At 34.9% G+C, this 24,656-nt stretch overlaps 1 long non-coding RNA gene across 1 annotated transcript in view; it reads left to right on the forward strand.

Moving 5' to 3' along the window:
* The window catches only part of LOC138241367 (uncharacterized), a 371,513-nt gene that overhangs the window by 346,603 nt on the left and 254 nt on the right, over positions 1–24,656 (forward strand). The window lies entirely within an intron of this gene.

Genomic DNA, 24,656 nt, shown 5'->3' on the forward strand with positions numbered 1-24,656 from the left:
CTTTCTGACATACACATTTTATGTTTTTTGTTAACTGCAGAAGACCTCTCTATGTGAGAATCTATAATTAGTAGTAATAATTGCTTACACTTATATAGCGCTTTTCTGGACACTCCACTCAAAGCGCTTTACAGGTAATGGGGACTCCCCTCCACAATTCAGCAATTCAGTTTGATACCTTTCTACAACTCCTCCATCACATTCTGTTAGGTGCTCTGTTACAGTATCTTGAGGTGATCAACCAGTGCCATGTTTGTTCTTTAAAGTGGTAGATTCCCAGCAAAATGATTGCTGAATTAAAACTTACACTGTGAACTTGTGCAGCTCTACACAGCAAAAAGAAATTAGTAGTGACATTCGCAACACCTAAATAACTATAACAGTATTATAACTTCTGTCAACAACTAGTTTTAAACTATCATTAAAAAATAATTATCTGCTTACTTTGGCCTGTCTGAGTAAAAGTGGTTCTGTGTCTAATTTTGCATACATTATTAGTTATAATTAGGGACAGTCAAATATCAATCCAAGTGTTTGCAAGATTAAAATTGCTTAATCTCTGTCCTTTAGTCATACACCCAGTAGGTTCTGGTTAAATGCCAAGCAATACTGTTTTTTAACAATTAGCTAATTATTACGGGCAATTACCCCATAATTTATAAAATGATTGATAAAGGTACAGAATGACGAAAACTTGCAATGGACGTTGAAATTATCTTGCATTTTAATAGATCATAAAGGATTAGTTGTTAATAAGAAATGTTAATTTAATTGACCATGAAGACAAGTTTAAAGAATGAGTTTAATGTTTCTTAATATAATTCCCTTCATTTGTCTTGAGTGTGATGTTATCAGACACCTCAAGTCTCAGACTTGAAATCTGGACTATGTCTTGCAGATGAACACTCTCTTCATAAAATTCCTGCAACACTCATTCCCTTTGGGACATTGACAAGGCTGTAGAAAGCCATTAACCTTTCCATCCCAGACTGTTATTCCCTGTGATTGTCAGTTGTTTAAACTAGAAGAATTTTGGGGCAAATTTGCTATTTGGTGGCGTCAACCAAATTATGGACTGTTTTGACCTGGAACGAGGTCACATAAACAGTGTTCCCTTTGTCCTGTGACCTGTTTAATATTTTGTGTAATTAGGCAAATGTAGGCAATTACATAGGAATATATTGTAAGAGTACATATGAGAGGTCATTCTGCCCATCTAGTCTCTGAGTTGAGACAAGTCACCATTCATTTGGTTTGGAAGAGCAGCATTTTGCCTTGTAAGGAACATGAAGTGTTTCAGAGGCTGACTGGTGTCATTGACATGGTCATGGTACTAGAAAGAGTGCTAGGTTCCATAAAGAAGGTATTTCCTTTCAGGTATGCCTGAAAGGAAGATTGGGACAGATACAGTAGATAGGCAGGTAGAACAAAAAGCGAAAATGTTCCAACATACGTACATGCGTTTTACACCTTTGCCGTCCCTTTGTTGTAGACTGTTCCTTGCAGTTGTCGTGGTATAAAGGCAAAGCCCGTTCCCAAAGCGGGTCAGAGCTGATCTTGGCCTCTGCAGTGAGCACGTGACTCCACCTCCTGTTAGGGCTGTCAGTCCATTACAGAAATTAGCCCCAGCTATGCTGGTCCCCTTTCATACCTGTTCAACAGGGGTAGAACACCTCAAGGAATTAGCCCCAATCAAGGTACAACCGCAGTGCCTGCAGCAGGGACTTGAACCCACAGCCTGTCAGTTATTATAAAGAGATGCCTACCCACTACACTATGGCTCCCTGGATCAAGTATACAGTAATAGCAGGAATTAAAAGGGTCCAAAGTTTAGAGGAACACAGATATGCTTATTAATCTAATATAAAATAAGGAATAGATCTGTGCTGTACTGTACATGGTAGATAATGCAACATTTGTTGTTATGAGTAGACCAAATCTACAGAGTTTTTAAAAAATATTTTTAACAATTAAAGGTGACCTTTTCAGGGACCTGCTTCAAAAGCAAAGCCAGCATGACTGCTTCTCGTGTCATCTTGTATCTTTCTGTATCATGCAACGCACTGCACCAGAGAGCTGTCCGAAAGTGCTGATAGTGTCACCAGAATTGTTCTAGCCTTTAAAACACATCTTCATTATCCTAAAGGTCATCTGGCTTTTTAACAACATGAACAAGAATGCTTCATTACTTTTTTTTCATTCACACACAAGCCAACCATATATCTTATATATCCCAAGGCTACATAATCTACAGTATAAACGATTTATAGAGTATTTAAAGTATTTTTGTATTGTTAAATTCAATTGTCTATCTATGGGTTTTCAGGCTAGGGAAGTCTATTGAATGTTAAACAAGGGTATAATAAGTTGGACAGAAAATAAAATGTATGAATTGCAAATACAGTACAAAACAGATTTCCATTTTTACAATTCTATAATTCTACTATTTAATATTCAAAGAGAGATGAGCACAAAAAAAATTCTAATGATCATAACACAAAGAGATACAGTGAGATCATACAGCTATGGCTACATTATAGTGATGAACATTTCTCAAAGAGAGAACCCACTCAACAGCCCATTATCATATATGTTGGAAAGAAAAACAATATTATACTGGGGAAGCTTGTTTTCTTGCAAGCTGTACAAAGCAGCATTGTACCAAGTAGTTTCTTAGACATTTTAATTTGTCACTTTGGGTTATATTCCCCCAGCTTTAATAGAAAATAAAATGCAGGAATTATCTAGTTTGATTTTATAGTACTTCTGTGAGAAACAGTTGCATAAAGAAAAAATCTTTTTTGTGATATTAATTTATTTACACTTTTTGTGATATCACTATAGTTTCCATATCCATTTCAGGCCAGTTTTATGCTAAAATTAAAAAAAATGACAAAGACATACTGTATGTCAAGTTATTTCTGTGTCTATACAGTAGTTTAAGCTATCTTAGATAAAGACTATTTTCTTTAGGTGCAAGTTGTTTACAAAATTGATGAACGTATGCATTAATTGATAAATAGTGAACTTATGCATTAGTGTCGATTATGTTAACTTTTTTGTTTTTTATCTTTCTTTATTGTTGAGTGTACCACTAGAACAATGAAAGAAAATAACTGTTTCTTTGAACGTAACTCAGACAGAAAACATAAAGGAATTTGTGGTATATGGTATGGAAGTATATTTTTTAAACCAGTCTTTAACTAGAGTGAAACATCTTAGACTGTTTATCTATGATGATTTTAATGGATTTAAAATGTTTTCAAAAATGGACTTGTTCATTTACAGATTTCATGCGTGAGTGTATGAGAAGTTTCTTGTCTTGTTGAATCTGAAACCAGCTGAATCTAGTAAATAATGAGATCATTCAGTAATTGGTGTTTATGAGTTATGATTGTTTTTCATTTCTGTTGTAAAGTAAATGTAAGCTGAAAACATTTGTTTGGTCACATTTTTGAGTTGCTGTTTCTATCACATTTTGTCTTCCAGTGGGTCAGAGAAATACAGACATTAATAATTATTTTAATTTTACTACATAGATATCGGTGACAGAAAATAACTTTCTGGCAACACAGTACATACTGTACCTTCTGTACATTTGTATCACAATAATGACTGATAATCTTACTCAAAAGTGGCGATATACTGTAATTAAAAAGATATCAATCATATCAGACGTTTTGCATTTGTTAGAAATATGACTCAATTTGAGAAAAAAATGAATTAATATTAATGTGGATTTTTACATCTGTTTGGTTTCAACTATGATTGGTAGGTAAAGTACCAAACAACTTACCATCACACTACTACTGTATTTGAAAGATTTTGTGATGATGAGTTAAAACATAGCCCTATACTATTTCTCCCTCTCTCTTTGAGTATGCAGTCATCCAATTCAGAGCTCACCTTTCACCTTTATTAAAGGGAACAATTTTCTCAATCTTCCTGCTTCTTGGGAATTTATACAAATGTCCCTCTATGGTTTCAGTGATGCATACGATCATAGAACTTTAAACAAAATCGTCTGAGCTCATTACGCAAGAGACCATCTCAGCCATCAAAACTGAATTACTTTTAGTCTCTTAAGTATGGGTTAGATTTAAGGGGAGCCTAGAGTTAAAAAGCTAGTGCATTAAGGCAGTGAATTAATATAGTGCTCAGTGTGACCTTTACAAGGCCTATATACTATGACATACAAATTACCGTTTGCTTTTTCAGTTTCCAGATAATTAAAAATTGATAAAAGCCACTTATCATAAAGGATCACAGGGAAGTGCTCTTTGTCCGAATAAACCTGATCTATTTATATTAATATTCCTGTGTGCTCTTAGCTTGCCTGACACTGATTAATACTCTTACCATTGAATTTCTACAGCAGCTAAGCATTCACTTGTAGACATCACGGACATTATTCTCAAAAATTCAAGAGGATAATTAGAGAAAATGTGATGTATTTTTTAAAATGTATTCTCTTCTTCTTGATTCTCGAGAGGAGTGAGAGAAATAGAGTTGTTAAGACTGTACCAGCACTGTTTCTCTCATTTCCATTCGAAGCTCCACTGGGTGAATACATATATCTCAATTTACACACCAGTTCCCTTATTTGAGATGCCACGAGTGATCTCCTTTGCCATTTTTTTCAATTAATTAATCTAATTATTCATGAATGTTTTTACTAGGTCAGGAAGTGTTCAGTTCATTGTCCTCATTTATAGAAAGAATCATCTTTGGTGTTTTTGGTTTGTTTCCATAATAGAGGTCTTCAAATGGCAAAGACTGACATCTAAGTGCAGCTCATAATAAGATTTAGGGAGGGTATCCTATTTTAAATGTAAGCATTATTTAATTTATAAAACCTTTGAAGAAAACAGAGCCTGAAAATATTAAGATGGTTTTAATCTTGATAAGATTTGAAAGCTAGTGGGTAGGTACAGTAGTATTGTTGCTGTATCAACTAGAAAGTGGGGAAAAAGATTTTACAAATCTTTTTTTAATTTAGCTGCCCTTTCTTGTAATAGGGATATCTGATTTATTTGTCAGCTCTAACCACATGTAACTATTACCATAATGATTACCCATCATCTGTTGATCAATGTCTGAAGTGACAACAATCGTCTTGTACTTTACATTTTTATTTCAGATGACATTTGGTCAAAGTTAACATTTTATTCCTGTTAAATTCCTGCATGTTAATTCCTAAATGTTTAATTAATTAAATGTTAATTACTGATTGTTACAGTAATGCACAATTTTCTTATTTAATATTGGCTGAACCTTGGGTAGATTGACTTTACCAAAACTAGTTGAATTAACAATCTCTTCACAGGAGAAAAGATTGCAATATGAATAGAGGCAGGAAATGCAACATTTTCAAGTTTTGAAATGTTTCATAAGGATTATTGGTGGTTGTCAGGTCCACCAATGGCCCACTTTTCCCATTTTAATGAAACTAGGGACTCATTAGAATTCACTGAGCTGAACTGAACAACACAAACATCAGGCATCATAGATGGATTTGAGAAGCATGTATATGAGAGGGCAAATACAGTAGCAGGATTATTTCCTTAAAATTGTATGATTGACTAAGCAGTACCGGACAAAAAGAATCATCAGGCACCCCCAGGTCCCACGCTCATTTTCTATCTTGCATGATTCCAGTTTCACCCACTGGAAACAGTATCATTGAGCAAGGGCACTTTTTTCTGCACATGAAGTTAGAATTTGAATAAGATTTTTGTCACCAGATCTAAACGTAATATTTCTACGTGTTTTTCGTTATTCACATGCAACATTATAAGTACTGCCTTTTATCTTTAAAAAATATATAATTTTGTAAAAAGGAAAACCTCAGGCAGTTATTTTCTTTGTGCATCAGGTCAATTAACAGTACATACTGTAGCCCTGCACATGTGGGTAGTGGGCATACTGCTGCGAAGTGGTGTTCCCAAGTGTCCACCAGTCAACACTCGTGCCATGTGCTTGTCTCATCATGATACAGTATTGCACTGTCCCAAGCCTTTTGCAATACTTTCATAAGCAATTTAACATTGCATATTGTGAAGACACTGCAGTGAAAAAGACAAGATCTTCAGATCAAGCCTAATATTGGAATTTCAATGACTTATCCTATTAATACTTCAGTATCAAAACATTTATGATATAAAATTTCAAATTCCACTCCTGACAGGTTGAGATGCTATAGGATGTTTTTTTTTATGTTCTTCAAATCCCAGCTGAGGAACTGATAACAACATGTATAAATGAAACTGAATGTGATCAGGCAGTTTACACAATGTGTGAGACTTTATTTAAAGAAAAAACGTAAATGAATTCCAATTTTGAAGAAACACCATCTCTAATCAAGCATACACAGACTCTATATACTGTAAGGAATCAGATATTACACTGTAAATAGTTGTCCATTTTAATAGATCGTGGCACAGCATGTCTGGATGGTGTATTGTATTGCAGATAATTCAGGTGATGGAATCATCCCTCCATGTTTTCTTTAGCAGATGCAGGTAATAAGTATCATGCCGCCAAAAAGTAGTATGAGCAAAACCACTTCAATCTGACTCCCTCATGCTAAACAATGAGATGGAATGAAGGCACTGAAGACATAATACAGACACTGTCAAAAAGGAAATGGAGCTGATACAAGAAAAAAGATAATAGTCAATTTCATCAAAATGATGTTCAGAAATGAGCATGCACAGGATTCCCTCTTTTTAAAAGGTACATTTAAAGAAATCATGTTTCTTGTACACTTCTTTCCTCAGTTTCCAGTCACTCTGGTTGGTCTACAGTTCATTTTAAAAGGTCATTTTTTATAATATCCTATGGATATCCTATACATAAAATTACTATCTTTAGGAATAAATAATGCAGTCTCTGATCTGCATTATTTAGTCTTGTATATTTTATGTATCAGTATTTTATTTAGCAAATACAATATTTAGTACTCCATGTACAGTATTTCTGTAGGTCTGAATAACATTTTGAGAAAAAGTATATCTAATAAAATAGTAATAATAAACTCCATGATATAAAACACCTTTAAAAGTAGCATCTGAAAGCGCTTTACAGTTGGTGTTACAAAACAGAAAAAAAAAACAATTATAACAATAGAAGATTACTAAAAAAGAAGATTCAGGTGCACCAGAAGATACATGGTCTTTAGAAGATGGAGAAGACACAGACACTAATTACATAAAAGCTTCCTTGCAAAAAAAAGGTTTTGAATCTAGATTTAAATGCACACAGGGTAGGTAACTCAATGATACACTTGGGGATAGAATTCCTAAGCTCTGGGGCATAACAGGAGAATGTACATTAATTGAGCTTGGGGCACATACAGTACAGTAAAGAAGACCACAGTCAGATGAACACAGGTTGTGAGGTGTGGAGTAGACATAGGATATGCTAGATAGGTAATGTGGTACCAAGCCATGTAGTGCCTTATACTGTAAGTGAGCATGAGAATTTTGAAGCTGATAGGAAGCTAGTGCAAGGACTCCAAGACAGGCTTAATGTGATCACTTGCACGTGACCTGGTCAGGATTCTGGCTGCCGAATTATATGACATACTGTACTGAATTTGTTCAGTGTAGATTTAGAGACCCCAGCGAGTAGGGCATTACAGTAAGGAATTTTAAAAAAGACAAATGTGTTGACCAGGTTTTCTGCTTCAGTCATAGTAAAAGACAACATACAGTAGAATGCAGTCTGGCAATATTTCTGAGATGGAAGAATGTTTTTTACAATATTCTGCACATGAGGGTCGAACGTCAAGCCAAGATTAAATATTACCCCTAAATTCTTCAATTTTGATTGTAATTCCAAAACAATGCCATCCACAGATACAGCAGGGTTTTTATATGCAGTAACATTTTTTTAAATCAGGCAACCTCTTAAATTATACTGATTTTAAGATTTAAATATTTTAATTTAAAATTTTTAAAATATATAGCATCATTTCTGGTTTGGAAAGTCCTTAAATTATTCTGGCACATAAAGATTACTTTATTTGTTTAGCATACTGCATAACCATCTACTGTAAATGCAGAACATTACATTACACCTGTGCATCTAACCGGTTGAAGTTGATATTTACAGCCACCCAACCCTCAGAACAAGTAGACCAATTCTTGAAACCTGAAGCAAATCTGGGAACATATCAGTGTAGCATGGAATCAGACACTTAAATAATTTTCACATCATATCTTCCTTTGTACATAAATGGCTTATGTAAGAAGAGCATGCAGATGTCTTCATTCTGAAATGACCTCACAGCTCTTTCAGTTTATTGTTTGCAATGTTACCAATGTGATTGTTGTTCCCCTGAAAATGCCACAATATGGAATGATCTAAACTGAGCATGACAAAATATTTTTTTATTAAATTCAGTAAAACTAAAAGAAAAATCCTTTTCTTTTCATTTACGCTGTTTGTATATAAGCAATGCAATTCAAAAGAATTTTTAAAAAGTGTAATAAATTTCATTTAGCATCGTGTTCATTTAATGAATTCTTCCATCCCCACTGGACTGTATGTATTTTGCATGCATATTTCACATTCAGCTTTTTATCGTTGAATGCTTATTGAGTTTGTTTTAAAAATAAAATAAAGCTCTCATGATAGCTGTAACCAAACTGCCATGGGATGAGTCATATCTAATATCCACTATCCACTTGGTAGCTTTTTATAGAAACACAAGGCACAATTAATTAAGTGCACTTGATCAGTATCTTAGGTATAACTTGCACCACTTATGATGGAAAAGGAAAAATAATCTGCTTTTGTGGATAGTTTTTTTTATTCTGTTCTGACATACACACAACCCGTCTTTTAATATCCCGTGACATTCTCTATGGACATCCTGTAATCACCAACATTTACTGTAAATGAAGTGTTCCAGTCACGATGCCTGATAATAGATTAACGTTTCATGTGTGCATCGCCATTGCTCATTTTGCAATGATGGTTTATGAAGAAAAAGAACTGAAAGAAAAAGTCCTTTACTGTCAAACCTCCCCCCCCCCCCACACAACCTCCAGCTCAGATGAATCTGATGAGCACAAAAGCAGCTGAAATAACTATTCTGGAAGGCTAAGAAAACTGCTTTTACTAAGTTAGAAAAGTTTTAATTATTAGAGTCAGTTATCACAGAGGTCACACCCTAGTGGCTTCATCACAGTAGGATTTTTTTTAAATATATTTTTTTTTTATCCTTTCACTGTATGGGTTCTGCATAATTAGGTAATTCAATTCAGAGCAGAAATTTTTGAAGAGGTCTGATTATGAAGGAATGGTGAAGTAAACAGAACGGGTGTCTAAGTATATTCAACAAATATGGAGGTGTTTAGAGTAATGTTATGTCTAATCTAAAGGTTTTTAATTATAGTGTTTAATTAAAAAATTATCTGTTCATGTGCGGGCATTTATATTGTTAATGACCAATAATGTCAGAAGCAGTACTTCAAGATTGTGAAAATTAAAATAATAATAGGGAACTGCAAGAATTTAAACTAGGCAATTAGTTTATTATTAATGATAACAATTACAATAATAATAAACACACAGCAGGATTCTTTGATGTGAATTACATAAGCAAGAAAATAACTGACATTGTGGAGGTTCTGATTCTGGATTGTGTCTGGGCTCTTTTTTTGTAATTACAGCTAGTGTCACATGAGAGAAGTCTTTTTTTTCAGTTTTTGGACTCCCTGTATAAAGGAAAGGACATAGGCCAAGGTCGATTAAGCGCATTGCACAACTATAATCCATATAAGCAGGGTTCCTTGTAATTGTTCATGAAAGAGAATATGGCTAACCCTCCATTCTCACTGGTTAAGCAACTGGTAACTTTCACAGATTAGGTTCATTAACTGGAGTGGAGACAAAGAAAAGCCATTGAGATGGAGGACATGGTGCACACAGATAATTCTGAATGGACCACTTCGCATTTTTCAAGTAGTGCTTCGGATATGGTGAAGAAAAGGGAGAGGGAAAATTGTTGCAAAGAGACTGTAAAGTGTTTTTACAAAAAAAAAAAATATTTCTAAGAGAAGAAATACACTCAAGAATCACAAACCTTATTTGATAATTTTGTTTTACAGAGCCAAATCTATGTAATTTTGCATTCTGTCCCTTGTTCCATCAAGATCCTATTAACGTATTGAAAAATTGTCCACAGAGGAGTCATTTTGGAGTTGCTGGACAAACTACTCAGAAAAGGAAAAGACACAGCTTGCCGATTAAAAACTTACATATTTTTATTTAAATTGAGATTTGAAGAAAATTAATACTTTGCCGTCTTTAAGTAATCCTGGCATAACACAATCCAAAACACAAGATTACTGAAACTAGATTAAATCTACCCATTTTTCCTTACATTGTGTATGTACTGTACACACACACAGAGACCTAACAAAGTGGGGAAAAAATAAGATCCTTTGTAGGCTAAATGGCCCATCAATCTAAAAGGCCAAGAGGCGGCACAGCAACTTGTGTAGTATCTTCACTATGTTTTATGATAAACATGATAAAGCACTGAATATTGCTTGGAGACAGATAATAAATGAACTGTTGGCAATAACAGCTGTTCAACCATTAGCTGAGACCAAGGGTTACTTTTGATCAGGCTCCAATGGAACAGAAATGGCACAATCAAGCCCATAATTGTCTAGATAACAAATGGCACATTTTTAAAATTTATTCACAAATTGATTAAATTATTACAAGCAGAGATACACCGAAAGGCTGAGATTGTCACTCAGTCTGCATGCAGTCTACCCAGTGTGAGAATGTGTTGGAGCAGGGTGACTAAAAAGCACTAGGAAAATGGATCAGGTATCTAAGGAAGAGTTTTCCCTCAATCAGACGAGTGTGAGGGAGACCAACACCAAAAAGACATATTAAACCCTACAGATCTACAGAAGTATAGGTGGAAATTGTGTGAAGTTTTACATTTTTAAATACTTCCCCCCACTGCACTACAAATAATGTAAGCAGGTGCTTGATAAGGTCATGGTTGTGTCATTCTCTTTATTACGTCATAAGAATTGATGGCGGTTAAGTACTGTAACAACGGCGGGAGTGGGCGGAGAAGAGGCGAGCGGAAGTAAAAATCGCGGAAAAAAAAAGAAAAAGCTCAAAAAAAGTCTAAAAGCAAAAAGGAAAAAGAAAAATGCTCCACTTTACACAGCGGCGTCCAGGCTGGACTGTCCCTATTTTAGCGGGGTCCAGCCCGGAGGGAAAACAAAGAACCACCAGTCTGGATTATCTCCGTTTAGCGGGAATCACACGGAAAGAAAAGATACACAGCAGACGGGAAAAAAAAAAGAAAATGAAAAGAAGCGAAAACGGTGCCATAACGCTGTCTTCACAACCCACCCCGGGACTCGCTGGAAGGTCCTCCCCTTGCGGAGGTTTGCTCTTCCCTCTGGGCAAGAGGCTCTGTGTGTCTTAAGGGCCCCACAGCCCGCGGCTCGTCCTTAATTAGCCAGGGCAGCTGTGGTTGCTAGGGCAACGCATCTCTTTTAATCCAGGGCTCCGCCTCCACACGGGACACGCCCCCCCTCCACGTAATGCCACAGTAGATACTGTACTGTATGTACTGTAGCAGAGATTGTGAGGCGAAAGACAGAAGCTCAGACGGACACGAGTCACGAGATTAAAAAGTGGCAGGGTAGCAATCATAAAAAGAACAAATGAATTTCACCCACTTTAATAAAACAGTGACATAACTAGGATAAATAAAAGTTTGTTTGAGTATAAATGTGAAACTGGAATGTTACAGATACCTTCTGAAATTCATTTTAAGTAGAGACAGGATCACCGTCTTTCAACTGCAGAATATCTACGGTAAAACAAAACTGAAGTTAATACTTTTTACTCATGGTTATTGTTTGTTTGCAAAGCCAAATTTGAACACATTTATAATCTGTTGCACAGCAAAAAACTATATCAGTGCAGTGATAGAGCATCAAAACATTGGAGAGTCAAATCATGATTTGGTTTTAACGTAATATATAATGATGCATTCCTGATGCATATTTTTAAAAATAACAATGTAAATGGTGCATTCGTTAAAACTGATCCATTTTCCCTGGCATTATTATCTGAACATAAAATGTGCTGGTAAATACTGTACACAGGCCATTAAATATTCATATATCTATTTTCTATGAAAAACTATCATCTTATAGTCTGTTCACCCTTGTACTTGTACAATACCTCTCTACAGTCATCATCTACAGTCTCTACAGTCTCTTGATGCCATAAATGTATTATTAAGTAGTTCTGATATGAGAAACAGAGAGAAAGTAAACTTCAACCTGAATTGCAGTAGCATATTGTGAAGGAGAAAACACAAACAACAGCAAACTATCATTGTTTATTACAGAAGTGTTTTCCCTATAAATTTAAGTTTATTTTCTTTGTGTAATCTGCTGGCTAGGTAATTATTAAGCCTCACTACAGGGAAGATGGTGATAATACAAGCTCATCCTCCAGAATATGGACTCTCATCCTTCTCCTCACAATCAGCATCCACACCTCCAGCAGCTAACAGAAGACTTTGGATGGAGGGCTAATGCAGAATTTGATTGGTAACTGTTCGTTGACTGATGGTAGACAAACAAAAGCCACTGAGATTGACCACTTCAAGTTTTTCAAGTTGCAATATGTCTGTGAAGCATTTTTACAAAGAAAAAATCTAGCCAAGAGAAAACATTGCCTGCTAATGTATACTGCTGCTGATGTTTTTCATAGCTTCAAACACAGCCAAAGATTACATGGTCACTTGTGAACCAGTTATCGATACAGGCAAACCTGTCAGTAAAGATATAGCACAGATTTAAATCGGTGGTCTTTGAACTATGGGGCTCTTCATGCTACAGTTGAAACAACACAAAATAAAATGTAGATAGTACAAAGTAAAAATGCAGCAGTGGTTCAATTTTGTTTCCGGCATGAGTGTTCTCTCCCCTAAGGTGTGGGTCCAACAGGGTACTTCACTCTCATCACCGACTAGGACAATGCGGGTTAAGGAGTTCCCTAAACCCTGGGTTTCTCTGACTCTTCTTAGGGGCTCTGTCAGAGATAGATAGTCTGCTGTGTATTTCAGCTTTCATCGCTTTTTCATGAATAGAACAAAAAGTTCTTTGTGATTTGGACAACTGAGCTCAGCAGACACTCTCTTAAAGCATTTGGAAGCCATTTGAATTAAGTTAATCTCTGTAGGGCTCAGTAGCTGAGTAGCATCTGCCAGTTGGATTCCATGGTTAAGAGTGGTTAATGCATTCTGTGTGGTTCACCAATGTTTTCAGATATTAGAATCTAAAATTATTTGGGAGTACAAAGAAAATACAAACCTGGCTATGGTGTTTTTATAGAAAAGCTACACAATACAATATTACATGCTTACAGAATTACCTGAAACCAGTTTATGTAGTCAATGCTCCAGTTTTTTTCCCCTTCCTCTCAGTAATTTCCCTTTTAATTTTACTTCAGTATTTCAAAACTGAGGTTGCTTCCTTTTACTCTCACTGTGCCAAAAATCATAATTTAGGTTCTACATACTGGATCCCCATAATTTAGCTTGTGAGTTATGTATTTGATTAAAACATTTATTTTGGAGAGCAATTTTATCCTCCAGTTTGATATCATAACACAATGCTTAGAATGAACTGAACAAAATATATATTTTTTATTTTCTGGGAGAGATTCATTTTTATTGTATGTACTTTTTTCAAAAAAAGACTTCTTTAATGAACATAAAGGTTGGATAAAAAAACGTAATTCTCAATTTAAGGAGTTGGATTATACATTAAACTGTAACATGGGGAATGTAGCAAATTTTTGCATTTGAGCAAAATACGTTGATAGTTTAATAGTATCAACAAAATAGAACGATGAAATATTAAAAGGAAATAACTATCTGGAGAACTTTCTTAATGAGGAAAATATAATTGCTGAGATTAATATTCCAATTGTACACGGGGGAATTTTCAACGTCCAGTTTATACACAACAGAGCACTCCTGTTAACTGAAATTATGTACCAATTACTCTAATGTGTGAGGAAGAAACGACTGAACTAGAAAATCCAAATTAGTAAATCAGTTCTCGGCAGCAGCAGTCTGGCATTAAGCCTAAATTCTTTTTTTTCATAAAGTATGATTCAAAAAGGCCGTCTCACTAATATATTATTGCCAGGCATTATTGAGACCACAGAGGGATGGTTGCATGGCTTCTTTTCCTGCCAGATATGACATTAATGAACCTCTTAGAACATTTTATTTAGTCACACCCATACATGAAGTACTGGAGCTGCACATACTGTAGCTTCTACATAGAATGACACTTCGTCCAAATTGCTAATCATACGAACAAACGTCCGGGTTAATTTAAAAAACAGGGACTAGGCCCTCCATGTTGCACATGCTTACTGTAGCATGCTCACACACTCAGGTCAACAGCGGAGTAGTTTTCAACGTTGAAAAAGAAACTCCAGAGCTACAGATGAAGTTTTTCTTCAGGAGTCAATGAAGAGCAGGTTTGAGCAGTCAGTGTTACTCAGTGTGTAATGAGCAGTAGATTTCCAACGGCAAGGCTGCCTTCATCTAGACTACTGACCTACATTTTCAATTGCATCCGAATATGAGCTTGGAGCGTGCAGTAATCCACAAGAGCACATAATCGTCAATCAGGTTAAATAGTTGCTGTAGTACTGCAGTGAAGATATTTAAAGTTTCAGGGAAAATTGTTTAGTAACTCTTTGATGGTATTTAGAACAGAGTTGGCATCTAAAAAAATAACAACTACAGTATGAACATAACATGATTTTAAAATGTGTTTTTTCTTTATTTTTGTGGGTAATTTTGTCAAATGTCAAGCTAAAATTTCTCAGCTCTGAGAATCTCCAGCCCCAATTCTGCCTGCCGGCTTTAAATAGTCTCTACCTTGAAACATTCTGTCTAGGATAACAGGTGTTATCTACCCAGTTTGAAGCTTCACTCTGTTCACCAATAACCTGCCTAATCCATATTATTATAAATCCATTTTGCAGCACCTTGTCAGGAATGACATTACAATTTTTTCAGAGATGTCCCGGACAATTTTATCATCAACACGAGACTGATGTCATCTTTCATAACTTGTTCCAAATGTCAAGTACTTTGTCTCCTGCTGCCTTGATGACAGCACCAATTAGTCTGTTCATGCTTCATTAATGCACAATTTTTAATCAGAATCCAAATAATCAAAACAGATTTGGTTGTGCACTTAAAGAACTTACCCCATACTGATGTTCTTTCCTAGAAGTGTTTATTGTGTTTACATCTTATAGAAAATGTTGGGAAGCAATAAAAGGGCATACAGAGTTTTGGGATACTGTAGTCAAAAGTATCAAATGTAAATCAGGAGTTGTTACGTTAAAAATTGGATATGCACTAGTAAGGCTTCATTTAGACTATTGTATACAATATTGATCACCGCGTTACAAAAATATATTGCTGTTTTGGAATCAGTCCAGGGAAGAGCAGACATTCTGGGTCTTAAAGGTGTTCTACACTGATAGACTAAAGGAACTAAACCTTTTAGTTCTTGAATAGGGAATTCTATGAGAACTGATTCAAAATGGCTGAAGCCAACATTCCTTGAAGAAATGGGTGAGCCATAGAATCTTCAAGATTACAAACAAAAGGAGACGATTTGGCTCATCTGATCCATTTGTTAGTAAAACTACCCTTGTTTGCAGCCATTCCCACATTATTATTTTTTTGAATTCCATGACTAGAAGGGAAGTTTTAATGTATACAACCTTTTATTGTAACCTATATACTGTAGGTGTTAATAAGTCCATTTTAAAGCAGGCTGTCCCCCTGCAACATTAAGTGACACCAAAATCTGTGCCTGCCAATATGCACAGCACTTAGCATTTGCTTTGACCTTGTTAAAGCAAACAAAAGGTCAAGCTTTGGTTCAATGGGGTGACATATTCACCAAGGAGGCTGGATGGCAAAGTAATCTATGTTTGTCACTTTTCATTAATCACACTTCTTCTCTCGTCATGAAACGCCAGTAGATAATTTGCACTAAATGCGATTTGCAACACTGTGCGCTGTGGTCTTAGAAATGAGAGCGGATGAACTGCTGAAAACAATGTTCAGCTCCCAGGCAGCAAGTGTTTGCTATTCAAAGATGCATCATGCATAAACATTGATTAAGCCACGGACTGACACTTAGAGAGCCTCTGCTGTTTTCATGGAGCTCTACGGACATAGTGGACTAATGCAAGTGGCCATAAGTGTGTAATAAGGTTATATTCCAGTGATTACGTGTATAATTCACATTGTAAACTATAACCAGTTCTGTTCTTAACTAAGGGGGAGTATAATGTAGAAATATATGTCCATTATTAACATAAGATTAGACTTAACGCTATGAAAATACCTTCTTTAACCTTTGTCAGAAAACCTCTTGTTGTCTTCTCTGATTTGAAGCAAGTATGATGATTTGTTGCAACTGAGGCTTCGGAATTGTATTGGTGATGCAGTATCGAGTGCCTTGAAAATGAAAAGCTCATTAAACTGCATATACAGTATAGATACTCTTAGACTAGCATTACGTATCTGTTAGATACACACCATTGATGTGCAATATTTGAGTGTTTTCTGAATACTTGCAAATTGTAACATGAAAATATATTTCTCCCCACTGTGAATATTTAATTAAAGATGTCAGTGAGTATTCGTGTATATTATTCCACTTACATATAATAAATAATATCATATATATTATTTGTGCATTTTTATTTATTATAAAAGAGAAAGATTAAAATTATGCCGCACATAATATTGTAGAAATGTTCTTGTTGGGAATCTGATTTATTACGTGAGTGGCCTCAAAGCCATAAACAATCTCAAGAACAGTTTTTAATAAAACTCTAGTATAAGGGTCTTGTTTAATATTTCCCCTCTTCCCCTTATTTAAAGCTTTAAATAAAAGACAAACAAAAATAATATAAGTAAGTTGAGTCCCTAAGGCACGTAAGTGGAAGAAGACGTAAATAAACCTCTACTGAAATCTGTAATTGTCAATAAAGCTTCACTTTGTTCAAGACATTATTTTGTCCTCAAGTCCTTTTTGACTTTTGAGAGATGGGTGTTTTTTCTGCTACAACAATTTTTGTACTTAGCTTGAAAAATAATATATAATATGAATTCTAAATATCAAACTGCATGAACATATATTGTTTCAGAACTTTGGAACTTGGTGACATGCGTTTTAGAAATAATCTTATATTAAATAGCAGGGACACTGTTTATGACAGTGTAACTCAGATCTCAGATTAAATACAGACTATAACACAAAGAAGTTAGCTTTAATAAACTATCTTTGTTTTCAAAGCATGTAGGTGTAGAAGTTAATATTATTTGGTTATTAAGTTTATGCAAATTATCCTATGAGTTATTTTACAACCTACAGTACATTAAACTATCTGAAGCCAAATGCTGTGGGCAATACTGTGTGGTAATATACGAATATCTATAAATATCAAAGGGTGAAAACTGTTTTTCGTGGTAGATGAAACACATCAAATAATGCTATGTTTTATTAAAAGGTGAAAAGTTTCAATATCTAGAGTTTTTATAACTCTAATAAGACCACAACCTCCATAAACAGCCTGAAACTACTACTGAAATAATATCCTAAATATACAGTAGCAGTTCCCTACTTTAACAATAGTATAATTATGTTATGATGTCTATTGTATTCAGGCAGTCTATCCTTTAAGAATCTAGGGCTGCAAGGAACATTGGTTATAGAGTCTTTATTGTGATTATAAACATCAATAGAAAATGTCATCCACCTGCTCCTGAAATGTTAGAAGAATTCAGTCTGTTTAAACAGAAATCAATTAAATCAATTCCTCTGTAATTCGGTATGATCATTGAAACATTGGTGATAAAATACATCAACACTGCACATTCCCACGCAGTACGTATTGTCATAGGCACTGGGACAAGAACAATGTGAAATTGTTATTTAGCATTAAGTTGTGCCTAGGCTTCAGACATCCACTGCAGCACTCCTTGAGCATAATGAGGGGTACAGAAGAGTCACAGCCTCTGTTGAGGGTAGCCAGATTCAAGCTGAGAGATTCTGGTGACCTTTCCCAAATGTTATCCAATTTCAGATGGAAATTCGGTATGTGATGCAAGGTAAGGGTTTTGAACAGACTTTTCACAGATGGCTTTACGGTGCTTTTTTTGATGTGTTAGCAGGACCTTAATCCCCCACCTTCACAAACATGTGTCATAGGGACCTCATCAGTGATTGGATACTAGTCATCTTTATTTGCAGTACTATCTTGACAGCAAAACCAGATACTGGACTTATCCTTTAAATTGCTCTGTAGCATATAGTATATTGTGGTATTCCATACATGCAATGACACAGAGTACTCTTATAGTTGGCAGGTGCCACTAATCAGAATTCCATTACTTAAAATTTAATGAGATTCTGTTTGTCAGGACTTCTGACATGAGTTGCTCTTTGTTACTGTTGATGTACAGTACTAGCACTTGTGTAGCTGTGTGGTCAGACCCTGGATTCAAACCGCTGTCACAGACACATCTCTGAACACCAGAGCAGCAGAGCCCAAACAAGCATTAAACCCACTCTGCCAAGAGACATTCTTGAGAGACCCAGGGGAGGGAGATCACTATAAGATGCTCATTACACACCATGAGCCCTATTATACTTGTACTGCCTGCATTTCTTCTCTTCAGTCTGTGCTGCATGTTCGGACTTTCCTCAAACCCTCATAATTGACTCTGTGAGTCTTTTTAGACCATCAATATGTTTTTGTTAACCATATACTGTATTTGCCTTTTTTACTTTAAGTGATTGGATTATATATGACAAGCTGTTGTATTGAGGGCTCAGATCTACTAATTATTTCACTCATGCTAGATTAATTATGGTAAAATAAAACCATTTCAAACTTCATTATGATGAAGCATATAGATCAGCACCTCTAGTGTATCCTTGATCCTTTAAAAGACATGTAAAGTATTTTGTTTCTGAAGTATTTGATTATTTTTCTTCCCTCTTAGAATTAAATGCTAAATCCCAAAAAGCAAAAATGCCATTTAAATCAGATATATTTGTTTAAAACAATGTGGAGCATCCAAACTTCTGGTTTAAAATGTACTCAGTAGTATTTCTTGGATTCGTTTTCATTATCTGATAAAAGGCAACATGTTTAAAATTATTGTACTAATTTTTGAGAACACTGAACTTCTATAAAAATATGGACATATAAGGATAATATGTCATCCAGTTGGGACTGGACACTGGTGGTGGTGGAGGGGAGTCCCCATTACCTGCAAAGTGCTTTGAGTGGGGTGTTCAGAAAAGCGCTATAAAGTGTAGTTATTATTATTATAATTATTATTATTATTATTTTCAGGCTTATCTGAAATGTATTATGAAATACTGTAATTCAATACTTGTTTGTAGAATATAGATCATGACAAATAATTAAGTGTGGCACCTATAACAATTCACATCATAATCACATTGCACAGATTCTTATACAATGATGTAAATCTACAGTAACTGTGTACTCACTTGTGATTTGTACCATATTCAAGACAACATAACTGTTTACTTGCTACACTGTTAACTTGTTATGCTGTTTACTTGGCCACTAAAAATGAATTGTTTAATGATTGTAGGTAAGAAAGTGAAAAGAAGAAAGTATATAGTGAATCCAAATTAACTGTTTCTTTAGCATATTGTCCCCTTAAAATGTGTCATTTAAAAGCTTTTTTGTTAAGAATACCCATGGCAACAATAAGGGATAGTTCTACTTGTGTTCTTTAAAAAGCTCAAAATATACAATAATATGAAAGCAAATAAAACCATGAAAATGTGCTGGTAAACTACAGAAACTGTTTTTCAACATTAAGAAGCCTGTCTTTCCTATTTCAGACAATAAAAAACTGAAATAAAATATATAAAAATGGAAGAAAATTAAAGTGACTGCAATCTTTTAAATTCTCAACAGCTTTTAAATATGCAGTTTTATACTTTATAAATGTATATTGGATGCTAAAGAATTACTCTATGGTTAAAAAAAAATTGTACTTATGAACCTAAAAGATATTGCTATTCAGTTACATGCCGAGAGACATGGAAGTGGTCAATGAGGTGAGAAATTATTTCTATAACTTTTGTAATGTTCCTAAGATTGAGGCATCTTTGATTTGAATACTGCCTCAGACCCCGCAGTTTCACTCTGAAAAGCTTTAGATGTGAATCTTTTGAAAAAAAATCTTCTTTTGATGATGCTTATTTCTGCTTATTTTCTTGCAGTAATGTCTTTCTGCCAGACAGAAATTTTATTTTTACCTTTAGCTCCGAGTGAAATGTTGGTTTTTTTTAGTCCTTGCACATATTTCACAAAAGACTGAGTTTATTTGAATCGCTTTGCTAAATCCATATTCTTGGAATATTTCAATACGTAGAATCAATCCCAACATCATACAATGTTTCAGTCACTGTTGCTACAGTGCCTTCTTGGGTGCTACCTAAACAACAATCTTCATTATAAGAACACGTGGAGGTTAGTTTTTTAATTGCGAACATCAAAAAAAGACGTTTCAGAGCCTACTTGTGTGTAAACATGTCTTCTTCACACACCCGAAGGAGGCTGAAGGAGACCACTGGCATTTTTCCTTCGTTTAACTCCCTGCGTGGAATTAACCTCTGACTTTTCCTTTGCATTCTCACGCTGAGGTAGCTCCCCTCTCTGAATTCATATCCTCAAACTTGTTGAGTGAAGACATATTTTGCTTTATACAGTAGCTTCAGGAGTGGAATTGTGTCAGCACGCAGGCTGCAAAAAAACACAACACTCAGTCTCCTTCGGGTGTCACATCTTGTTAATTTGATGCAGCTCTCTGCTTAAACCTCTACAGTTAATTATGTCTGCTTACAGTATTCAAGAATTTACTTTATAACTAACAGGAATGATTTCCCATCCATAAATGTATCTGTTAATTGTGTATCACCTCTACTGTACAGTGATTTATTTTTCTATAGTAGTGGAGAAACTGAACAGCAGTTGAAGTTGAGATAGTTATGCAACTCAATCACATGGTCTAATGCAAAATAGACAGCATTGAACGTGGAGATACAGTAAAAATCTACAAAAACATACAGTATAATATGCACTTATAAAACATCTACTATTTTTTTAATAATGTGTCAGTAATGCCTTTAGAAAAGTCCCATAACTTTGTTTAGTGGCATAAAACGTTCACTTTTTAAAAAACTTGAGATGGATATGAAAAGATTGGATGGCACTTTCTTTTTGACCATCTATCATTTCAGAAGTGCTGCTGAACTGTTCAAATCTTTTCTTTGTCTTCCTTCATACAGTATGTAAACCAATAATGAAAAAGAGACACTGCCTGTGAAAACACTGTGATGAAAAAAAATAAAAACAAAGATCTATTGAACTTGGAAAGTAAGCTGTTCTTCAGTGTCTTATCCATTAAACGTAATTGTATAAAATATAATGATATTGCTACTTCTTCTAATTACAGTATACTGTATACTACATGGGATTAAAGTGAAACCTTTAGCTAGCCAAACTAAACTCTAAATACTATACGTTACCTGATGGCCGCCATCATTTAACAGGGGCTTTATTATGAAGTCTCCAGAAAGCATTGGTTTTGGATATTGCTATTGGCAGCTACAGTATATCAAAGCTTAGTTTTAGTGCACATCTACTGTTGATGAACAATGACTGGCATTCTAAAAAGGATGAAAAATACCACTCTGACTTTCTCAAACTAGCAATCATAAAAACCTGTGCTATTTCTTCCCTCCTTATTGCAGATGAAGGTACAATAATAACGCTTAACAAAAACAGAAAACTGTGACAAAATGAAAAATTTTCTGCACAGGCTTAAAATATTAAGAAAGAGCTCTAGTTATGTATTAGCACCATCATTTTAGCACCAAGTGAATAATATAGTTAAAAAGAAGCTCTAGTGTAATTCACAATGCGCTGTCTTGTTCTGCCATATTATAAAATGAGAGATATAAATAGGTTGTTGAAAAGAAAACAGCCCCAACAAAGCAATTATCCATAATTTATTACTGAAGATCAGTTCAGTTGCATCTTGTTTGGACTAATTGAACATACATGAGAGATTAAAGCCCATCTCTAAAGAGATTTTATAAATACCTAAATTTGCTAACAGGACTTTTTTTTATATTGTTTATCATTATTATGTATCACAATCTATTGATCTGCTGAGAGGTTAAGCATCAAGAATGACGGAAAGCTAAATTATTCTTACACAGTAACCGTAAAAACTGGTGGAACAAGATTGCAAACAAAGCCCTTTGACTGTTCAGTAACTTCATATTTTATCTTATAACATGCACTGTACATAATGCTGTGCACAGTTTTTTTGTAAAAAACGGAACAAAATCAAGCAACAGAACATTTACCTACAATACTTTAATTTTTGTGGAGATGGAGAAAGATTGGATAGATGGCAGTAGATTGCCAACTAATGATTAGTAACACTTTCAAATGATTCATGCTTTAAATGTCACGAAAGGTGCTGATTCAGGGAATTGCGAACCAGATGTAAATTGTATTTACTAGCCATATATATTGTAACTGCAGCTGCTTTGCATTGAGAATAAAGTTCGAAAAACAGCAATAAGTTCAGCTAATTGCACACTTGTTAATATAAGTCTTGGCTTTAAAGCTGAGCAAGTTGAACAAGCCAGCAAAGTGCCAAGGCTGAATGAATCCATAGTGAGTCCAACAGTGCTCTTTGGTTTATAAAAAAATAAAACAGATCCAAATAAAATGTGAGGGATACTTGGAGAAATATAAATTAAATAACAATCAACTGTAGACACACAACTCGTATCCTTACGTGCATGATTCACAGATTTGTCCATGATGGTCTTGAGTAGTGTACAGTATTTAATTCTCTCAGCATAATCAAGAAACAGGAAGATTAGTCAGTCCTTAGCAGGCTTCAGCATGTTATCATTCTGTTTTATCATGCTGAGAGGCTAGATATTGGGAGATGGGTATTACCATTACAATAAATGGTTAACATGTTCCTACTCAATAAAATCCTGAAGATCATTTTGTATTGCTATGTTCTCCTCCCGTTTAACAGCAGCTCAAACACATATGCAAGAGCAGGAACACCTTTCTGTATAAGCTCAAATCCATAACTATCTTAAAGGCCCCAAAACACAGCCTAATTAAGACACATCCATGTGAAGTGTACTTTCAGAGACTATAAAAATCCTCATTACTGACACTTTGAGCAGCATGGAGCCCTGCTATATTTCCTACCAGCTTTATTCAGGCACTGATTGTGGTAGCAACATTTAAATGAAAGCAGTTCAGCAGACTCTCATATAAAATAGCTAGCAGCTATATAACAGTGCTTCTTAAAGGCTATTTTTACAACAGTTGTTTTATCTATATTGCGGCTCTCAACAGTTTTCGTCATAAAGATGAAGACACATAGACATACTTTTCATATAATTGCTTGTTGGTCTACTTATACAGTTCACTGTTCTGCTTTTGGTAGAGATAAGCTTTTTATTGTGTGTGAGGCACAAAATTAAATTCCTATCTTTGACACCAAATGTGCAGTTATTCTTTTTACATCGCACTATGTGATATGTTTTTATTGCAGAACTTCAGACAAAATATTTAAAATATGAAAGAATACTGCTCCCATGTATTTTCTTTCTTTTTTTCAAACATTAGCTGCTTCAGTGAAGTTAACGAAATGATGCAAAGAGTTGCAATCTGGCCAAGCATGACAACAATGTCAGAAATATTGGCTGATTTCCACTAAATATTTAGATGTCAGACATTTGATGGCCCTTTCAGATCTTTTGATCTGAACCCAATTCAGCATTGTTTAAAGATTATCATTACCAAAGTATCTGCCATATGAGTAGATTTATGTTTCTGTATTCTTGTTTTCTTTTTTATACATTTGTTTACAGATAATTTATAAAAATTGTAGAAACACTCCGAATTGGCTTGCAGCATGAGACAGATTATGTCTCTCTGAAGCCTGAAGACGATTGAAGATGGGGCAAGACGTATCATACCACAATTCAACAAAGCCAATTTGCAGTAAATCCTGCAGACGCATGCAAATTCATAGTTTTAAGCTGTCTAAAACAACATCTAGTCATTGAAAATGTGTATAAGAACATAAAATCTTAATAAGGTAAATGATCTGGACCATTATCTAAGAGCAGGCAAAAATGCAAAAGTGCTGTGTGTGCAGCACAGTTGTTGAAAATGCTGGAACAGCCCATAAAAATGTTCACAATTCTTGCTTTTTTATCTGTTCTGCATGGCTTCATGTAAGCCAAATGCGATATCAGTTTGACTTTACTGAAGATGATTCAGAAAACAGTGATTCCCAGATATCTGCTTATTCAGTGAAGACAAGAACAGCAACTGTACTGTTGATTTTCTCTCTATTTTACCATGTTCTTTATGTGATGCTGCTGAAACAGTTTAGAAAATAAGAATCTGTTGGCTGCAAACCATTTTTTTAAATG

This window comes from Lepisosteus oculatus, chromosome 1 (genome assembly GCF_040954835.1).
Source record: "Lepisosteus oculatus isolate fLepOcu1 chromosome 1, fLepOcu1.hap2, whole genome shotgun sequence".
Lineage (NCBI taxonomy): Eukaryota > Metazoa > Chordata > Actinopteri > Semionotiformes > Lepisosteidae > Lepisosteus > Lepisosteus oculatus.